Source organism: Arachis ipaensis, chromosome B6 (genome assembly GCF_059453495.1).
Source record: "Arachis ipaensis isolate K30076 ecotype BB chromosome B6, ASM5945349v1, whole genome shotgun sequence".
Lineage (NCBI taxonomy): Eukaryota > Viridiplantae > Streptophyta > Magnoliopsida > Fabales > Fabaceae > Arachis > Arachis ipaensis.
In genome coordinates, this window is record NC_142441.1 from 60,227,643 (window position 1) to 60,236,624 (window position 8,982).

Below are 8,982 nucleotides of genomic sequence, written 5' to 3' on the forward strand. Positions count from 1 at the left end.
TGGGCCCCGGAAGTGGATTTATGCATCAATTACTTACTCATGTAAACCCTAGTGACTAGTTTATTATAAATAGGACCTTTTACTATTGTATTAGACATCTTTGGTCTCAGTTTTAATCCATTGTTCATCTTAGGAGACTATTGATCACGTTTTAGGGGGCTGGCCATCTCGGCCATGCCTGAACCTTCACTTATGTATTTTCATACGGTAGAGTTTCTACACTCCAAAGATTAAGGTGTGGAGCTCTGCTGTTCCTCAAAGATTAATGCAAAGTACTACTGTTTTCTATTCAATTCATCTTATTTCACTTCTAAGATATCCATTCGCACCCAAGAACGTGATGAAGGTGATGATTATGTGTGACGCTCATCATCCTTCTCCCTTAAGAACGCGTGTCTGACAAACACTTCTGTTCTACATGAAATAAGCTAGAATGAGTATCTCTTAGATCTCTTAACCAGAATCTTCGTGGCGTAAGCTAGAATGATGGCGGCATTCAAGAGAATCCGGAAGGTCTAAACCTTGTCTGTGGTATTCCGAGTAGGATTCAATGATTGAATGACTGTGACGAGCTCCGAACTCGCGATTGCAAGGCGTTAGTGACAGACGCAAAATGATAGTAAATCCTATTCCAGCATGATCGAGAACCGACAGATGAATAGCCGTGTCGTGACAGGGTGCGTGAGCATATTATTCACTGAGAGGATAAGATGAAGCCATTGACAAGGGTGATGCCTCCAGACGATTAGCCGTGCCGTGACAGGGCATTGGATCATTTTCCCGTGAGATGACCGAAAGTAGCCATTGACAGTGGTGATGTATCACATAAAGCCAGCCATGGAAAGGAATGAGACTGATTGGATGAAGATAGCAGGAAAGCAGAGGTTCAGAGGAACAAAAAGCATCTCCATTCGCTTATCTGAAATTCCTACCAATGATTTACATAAGTATCTCTATCCCTATTCTATTATTTATTATTCGAAAACTCCATGATTATTTTATATCCGCCTGACTGAGATTTGCAAGGTGACCATAGCTTGCTTCATACCAACAATCTCCGTGGGATTCGACCCTTACTCACGTAAGGTATTACTTGGACGACCCAGTGCACTTGCTGGTCAGTTGTATCGAAGTTGTGACAAATTATGAATGTGTAATCACGATTACGCGTAGCAAGTTGCTCACGTGCCAGGAATAGTTTGCGCCTGGACGTCACAATTTCGTGCACCAAGTTTTTGGCGCCGTTGCCGGGGATTGTTTGAGTTTTCGGCAAGCTTTTGGTCCGGTAACATCAGTGCCAAGTTTGATCCGGCAACAGCACCAAGTTTTTGGCGCCGTTGCCGGGGATTGTTCGAGTTTGGACAACTGACGGTTCATCTTGTTGCTCAGATTAGGTAATTTTCTTTTTATTTTATTTTCAAAATTTTTTCAAAATTCTTTCAAAAATTTCTCATCTGTTTTCGAAAAATATAAAAATGTTTTCAAAAATTTGATTCAAAATTTTTAAGAATGAATTCTAGTGTTTCAGGATGATTTGTTGAATCCTGGCTGGCTGTAAGCCATGTCTAATCTTTTGGACTGGGGTTTCAACTTACCATCACAAATGAAGAGATTTTCACACACTTAGTTGCTCTATACATGAAAAGTATCCATATCTGCTGAAGCTTGGCTGGCCATTGGCCATGTCTAGTGTTTTGGACCGGAGCTTTCATTGAAAGCTTGGCTGGCTAGTGAGCCATGTCTAATTCCTGGACTGAAGCTTTAGACTAACATGGCAAGATTCCTGGAATTCATATTAAAAATTTTGGAATCCTTATTTTTTCTTTTTCATATAATTTTCAAAAAAAATCCAAAAAAATTAGAAAATCATAAAAATTAAAAATATTTTTCTGTTTCTTGTTTGAGTCTTGAGTCATATCATAAGTTTGGTGTCACTTGCATATGCATCTTGCATTTTTTCGAAAATATCATGCATTCATAGTGTTCTTCATGATCTTCAAGTTGTTCTTGGTAAGTCTTCTTGTTTGATCTTGATGATTTTTTGTTTTGTGTCTTTTCATGTTTATCATATGCATTCTTGAATTCTTAGTGCGTAAGCATTAAAGAATTCTAAGTTTGGTGTCCTGCATGTTTTCTTTGCATTAAAAATTTTTCAAAATTGTGTCTATGATGTTCATCTTGACATTCATAGTGTTCTTGGTGTTCATCTTGACATTCATAGCATTCTTGCATGCATTCATTATTTTGATCTAAAAATTTCATGCATTGCATAATTTTCATGTTTTTCATAAAAATTTCAAAAATCAAAAAAATATCTTTCCCTTTTTCTCTCATCAAATTCGAAAATGTGAGTTGACTTTTTCAAAAATTTTTAAAAATCAAGTTGTTTCTTATGAGTCAAATCAAATTTTCAATTTGAAAATCTTATCTTTTTCAAAATCTTTTTCAAAAATCAAATCTTTTTCAAAATTCTTAGTTATTTTCGAAAATTCCAAAAATATTTTTCAAAAATCTTTTTCTTATTTTTTTATACCAAATTTTCGAAAATAACATAATCAATTAATGTTTTGATTCAAAAATTTGAAGTTTGATACTTGCTTGTTAAGAAAGATTCAAACTTTGAGAATCATATCTTGTGATTTCTTGTGAATCAAGTCATTAATTAAGATTTTTAAGATCAAATCTTTTTTCAAAACTAATTTCTATCATATCTTTTCAAAAATATCTTCTCATCTTATCTTTTTCAAAAAAATATCTTTTCAAAATATCTTTCCTAACCTCCTAACTACCTTTTCAAAATTGGTTTTCAAAATTTGTTTCAACTAACTAACTAACTTTTTGTTTGTTTCTTAACTTTTTCAAAACCACCTAACTAATTCTCCCTTTCTAATTTTCGAAAATACCTCTCCCTTTTTCAAAAATTTCTTTTTAATTAACTAATTATTTTTATTTTTATTTTTGATTTCAAAAAAAAAAAATATTTTCGAAAAAAAAATACTAAATATTTTTCAAAAACTGTTTTCAAAAATCACTAACTCCTTTTCAAAAATAATTTTCGAAAAATCCCTCCTTCTCTCTCATCTTATTCTATTTATTTATTCATCTACTAACATCTCTTCCTCACATCAGCACCAAATTCGAACCCCCTCCTCTATCTGTGTTCGAATTTCTTCTTCTTCTTTTCTACTAACAATAAGGAACCTCTTTACTGTGACATAGAGGATTCCTCTTCTTTTCTTTTTCTCTCCTCTTTCTTATGAGCAGGGACAGAGAAAAAGGCATTCTTGTTGAAGCTGATCCAGAACCTGAAAGGACTCTGAAGAGAAAATTAAGAGAAGCTAAATTACAACAATCCAGAGACAACTTGATTGAAAATTTCGAACAAGTAAAGGAGATGGCAGCCGAATCCAACAACAATGCAAGGAGAATGCTTGGTGACTTTACTGCACCTAATTCCAATTTACATGGAAGAAGCATCTCCATTCCTGCCATTGGAGCAAACAACTTTGAGCTGAAACCTCAATTAGTTTCTCTAATGCAGCAGAACTGCAAGTTTCATGGACTTCCATCTGAAGATCCTTTTCAGTTCTTAACTGAATTCTTGCAGATATGTGATACTGTTAAGACTAATGGAGTAGATCCTGAAGTCTACAGGCTCATGCTTTTCCCTTTTGCTGTGAGAGACAGAGCTAGATTATGGTTGGATTCTCAACCCAAAGATAGCCTGAACTCTTGGGATAAGCTGGTCACGGCTTTTTTAGCCAAGTACTTTCCTCCTCAAAAGCTGAGCAAGCTTAGAGCTGATGTTCAAACCTTCAAGCAGAAAGAAGGTGAATCCCTCTATGAAGCTTGGGAAAGATACAAACAGTTGACCAAAAAGTGTCCTTCTGACATGCTTTCAGAATGGACCATCCTGGATATATTCTATGATGGTCTGTCTGAGCTATCAAAGATGTCACTGGACACTTCTGCAGGTGGATCCATTCACCTAAAGAAAACGCCTGCAGAAGCTCAAGAACTCATTGACATGGTTGCTAATAACCAGTTCACGTACACTTCTGAAAGGAATCCTGTGAGTAATGGGACGCCTATGAAGAAGGGAGTTCTTGAGGTTGATACTCTGAATGCCATATTGGCTCAGAATAAAATATTGACTCAGCAAGTCAATATGATCTCTCAGAGTCTGCATGGAATGCAAGCTGCATCCAACAGTACTCAAGAGGCATCTTCTGAAGAAGAAGCTTATGATCCTGAGAACCCTGCAATAGCAGAGGTAAATTACTTAGGTGAACCTTATGGAAACACCTATAACTCAATATGGAGAAATCACCCAAATTTCTCATGGAAGGATCAAAAGCCCCAACAAGGCTTTAATAATGGTGGAAGAAACAGGTTTAGCAATAGCAAGCCTTTTCCATCATCAACTCAGCAACAGACAGAGAACTCTGAACAAAATGCTTCTAATTTAGCAAATCTAGTCTCTGATCTATCTAAGGCCACTGTAAGTTTCATGAATGAAACAAGGTCTTCCATTAGAAATCTGGAAGCACAAGTGGGCCAGCTGAGTAAAAGGATCACTGAAATCCCTCCTAGTATTCTCCCAAGCAATACAGAAGAGAACCCAAATGGAGAGTGCAAGGCCATTGACATAAGCGCCATGGCCGAACCTGCGAGGAGAGGAGAGGACGCGAATCCCAAGGAGGAAGACCTCCTGGGACGTCCAGTGATCAATAAGGAGCTTCCCTCTGAGGAACCAAAGGACTCTGAGGCTCATCTAGAGACCATAGAGATTCCATTGAACCTCCTTATGCCCTTCATGGGCTCTGATGAATATTCCTCTTTTGAAGAGAACGAGAATGTTACTGAAGAGCAAACTGCCAAGTTTCTTGGTGCAATCATGAAGCTGAATGCCAAATTATTTGGCATTGATACTTGGGAAGTTGAACCTCCCTTGTTCATCAATGAACTAAGTGATCTGGATCAACTGACATTGCCTCAGAAGAGACAGGATCCTGGAAAGTTCATAATACCCTGTACCATAGGCACCATGATCTTTAAGGCTCTATGTGACCTTGGTTCAGGAATAAACCTCATGCCCCTCTCTGTAATAGAGAAACTGGGAATCTATGGGGTGCAAGCTGCTAGAATCTCATTAGAGATGGCAGATAATTCAAGAAAACAGGCTTATGGACAAGTAGAGGACGTGTTAGTAAAGGTTGAAGGCCTTTACATCCCTGCTGATTTCATAGTGCTGGATACTGGAAAGGAAGAGGATGAATCCATCATCCTAGGAAGACCTTTCCTGGACACAGCAAGAGCTGTGATTGATGTTGACAGAGGTGAAATAGTCCTTCAATGGAATGAGGACTCCCTTGTGTTTAAAACTCAAGGATCTCCCTCTGCAACCATGGAGAGGAAGCATGAAAAGCTTCTCTCAAAGCAGAGTCAACCCAAGCCCCCACAGTCAAACTCTAAGTTTGGTGTTGTGAGGCCACAACCAAACTCTAAGTTTGGTGTTGAACTCCCATATCCAAACTCTAAGTTTGGTGTTGGAGAGTCTCAACAGAGCTCTGCACATCTGTGAGGCTCCACGAGAGCCCACTGTCAAGCTATTGACACTAAAGAAGCGCTTGTTGGGAGGCAACCCAATTTTTATTTATCTAACTATATTTTCCTTAGTTATATGTCTTTGTAGGTTCATGATCATGTGGAGTCACAAAATAAATATAAAAATTGAAAACGGAATAAAAAACAGCAGAAGAAAAATCACACCCTGGAGGAGCATCTGTCTGGCGTTCAGCGCCAGAACAGAGCATAGTGCTGGCGCTGAACGCCCAAAATGGGCAGCTTCTGGGCGCTGAACGCCAGAACAGGCATGGTTCTGGCGTTCAACGCCAGAAATGGCACACAAATGGGCGTTGAAAGCCCAAAATGGCCACCAACCTGGCGCTGAACGCCCAGAGTTGGGTACAAAGGCATTTTTACATGCCTAATGGGTGCAGGGATGTAATTCCTTGAACACCTCAGGATCTGTGGACCCCACAGGATCCCCACCTACCCCCACTCACTTCTTCTCACCACTCTCTTTCACACAACCCCATAAACACTCTTCCCTAAAAACCCTTCACCAATCACCTCAAACTCTCTTCCCCATCACCTCTTCACCACTCACATCCATCCACTCTTCCCCATAAACCTACCTCATAAACTCCACCTACCTTCAAAATTCAAAACCAATTTCCCACCCAAACCCACCCATATGGCCGAACCTTAACCCCCCCTCCCTTCCCTATATAAAGACCTCCATTCTTCATCAAATTCACACAACACACCCCTCTACACTCCTCTTGGCCGAAACCACATCTCCCTCTCCCTCTCCTCCATTTCTTCTTCTTCTTCATCTATTCTTTTGTTTATTGCTCGAGGGCGAGCAATATTCTAAGTTTGGTGTGGTAAAAGCATAGCTTTTTTGTTTTTCCATTACCATTGATGGCACCCAAGACCGGAGAATCCTCTAGAAGAGGGAAAGGGAAGACAAAAGCTTCCACATCCGAGTCATGGGAGATGGAAAGATTCATCTCCAAAGCCCATCAAGACCACTTCTATGATGTTGTGGCCAAGAAGAAGGTGATCCCTGAGGTCCCTTTTAAACTCAAAAGAAATGAGTATCCGGAGATCCGACATGAAATTCAAAGAAGAGGTTGGGAAGTTCTAACAAACCCCATCCAACAAGTCGGCATCCTAATGGTTCAAGAGTTCTATGCCAATGCATGGATCACCAAGAACCATGATCAAAGTAAGAACCCGGATCCAAAGAACTATGTTACAATGGTTCGGGGGAAATACTTAGATTTTAGTCCGGAAAATGTGAGGTTGGCGTTCAACTTGCCATACATGGAAGAGAACGCACGCCCCTACACAAGGAGAGTCAACTTTGATCAAAGGTTGGACCAAGTCCTTATGGACATATGTGTAGAAGGAGCTCAATGGAAGATTGACTCCAAAGGTAAGCCGGTTCAACTAAGAAGATTGGACCTCAAGCCTGTAGCTAGAGGATGGTTGGAGTTTATTCAATGCTCAATCATTCCCACTAGCAACCGGTCTGTAGTTACCATAGACCGGGCCATCATGATCCATAGTATCATGATTGGAGAAGAGGTGGAAGTTCATGAGATTATACCTCAAGAACTCTACAAGGTGGCCGACAAGTCCTCCACCATGGCAAGGTTAGCCTTTCCTCACCTCATTTGCCACCTATGCAATTCGGCTGGGATTGACATAGAGGGAGATATCCTCATCAAAGAGGACAAGCCCATCACTAAGAAAAAGATGGAGCAAGCAAGAGAGCCCACTCATGGAGCTCAAGAGGCGCAAGAAGCTCATTTCCATGAGATCCCGGAGATGCCTCAAATGCACTTTCCTCCACAAAATTATTGGGAGCAAATCAACACCTCCCTAGGAGAATTGAGTTCCAATATGGGACAACTAAGGGTGGAACATCAAGAGCACTCCATCATGCTTCATGAAATAAGAGAAGATCAAAAAGCAATGAGGGAGGAGCAACAAAGACAAGGAAGAGACATAGAAGAGCTCAAGGACATCATTGGTTCCTCAAGAAGGAAACGCCACCATCACTAAGGTGGATTCATTCCTTGTTCTTCTTTCTTCTGTTTTTCGTTTTCTATGTTTTGTGCCTATCTATGTTTGTGTCTTCACTACATGATCATTAGTAGTTAGTAACTTTGTCTTAAAGATATGAATGTCCTATGAATCCATCACCTCTCTTAAATGAAAAATGTTTTAATTCAAAAGAACAAGAAGTACATGAGTTTCGAATTTATCCTTGAACTTAGCTTAATTATATTAATGTGGTGACAATGCTTCTTGTTTTCTGAATGTATGCTTGAACAGTGCATATGTCTTTTGAAGTTGTTGTTTAAGAATGTTAAATATGTTGGCTCTTGAAAGAATGATGACTAGGAGACATGTTATTTGATAATCTGAAAAATCATAAAAATGATTCTTGAAGCAAGAAAAAGCAGCAAAGAACAAAGCTTGCAGAAAAAAAATAGGCAAAAAAAAAATAGAAAAAAAAAATATAGAAAGAAAAAAAGCAAGCAGAAAAAGCCAAAAGCTCTTAAAACCAAGAGGCAAGAGCAAAAAGCCAATAACTCTTAAAACCAAAAGGCAAGGAAAAATAAAAAGGATCCCATGGCTTTGAGCATCAGTGGATAGGAGGGCCTAAAGGAATAAAATCCTGGTCAAAGCGGCTAAACCAAGCTGTCCTTATCCATGTGCTTGTGGCGTGTAGGTGTCAAGTGAAAACTTGAGATTGAGCGGTTAAAGTCAAGGTCCAAAGCAAAAGAAGAGTGTGCTTAAGAACCCTGGACACCTCTAATTGGGGACTTTAGCAAAGCTGAGTCACAATCTGAAAAGGTTCACCCAATTATGTGTCTGTGGCATTTATGTATCCGGTGGTAATACTGGAAAACAAAGTGCTTAGGGCCACGGCCAAGACTCATAAAGAAGCTGTGTTCAAGAATCATCATACTGAACTAGGAGAGTCAATAACACTATTCGAAATCTGAAGTTCCTATAGATGCCAATCATTCTGAACCTCAATGGATAAAGTGAGATGCCAAAACTATTCAAGAGGCAAAAAGCTATAAGTCCCACTCATATGATTGCATCTATGTTTCATTGATAGTTTGGAATTTATAGTATATTCTCTTCTTTTTATCCTATTTGAATTTCAGTTGCTTGGGGACAAGCAACAATTTAAGTTTGGTGTTGTGATGAGCGGATAATTTATACGCTTTTTGGCATTGTTTTTAGTGTGTTTTTAGTAGGATCTAGTTACTTTTAGGGATGTTTTCATTAGTTTTTATGTTAAATTTACATTTCTGGACTTTACTACGAGTTTGTGTGTTTTTCTGTGATTTCAGGTATTTTCTGGCTGAAATTGAGGGACTTGAGCAGAAA

The 8,982-nt window shown here is 39.0% G+C and overlaps 1 non-coding gene across 1 annotated transcript; it reads right to left on the minus strand.

Annotated features, from left to right (window-relative positions):
- Positions 1–3,790: 3,790 nt before the first annotated feature.
- On the minus strand, positions 3,791–3,898 carry LOC148555761 (small nucleolar RNA R71). The gene has a single exon (XR_015887564.1). It is a non-coding gene; the product is annotated as a small nucleolar RNA R71 (small nucleolar RNA).
- Between the last annotated feature and the right edge of the window lie 5,084 nt (positions 3,899–8,982).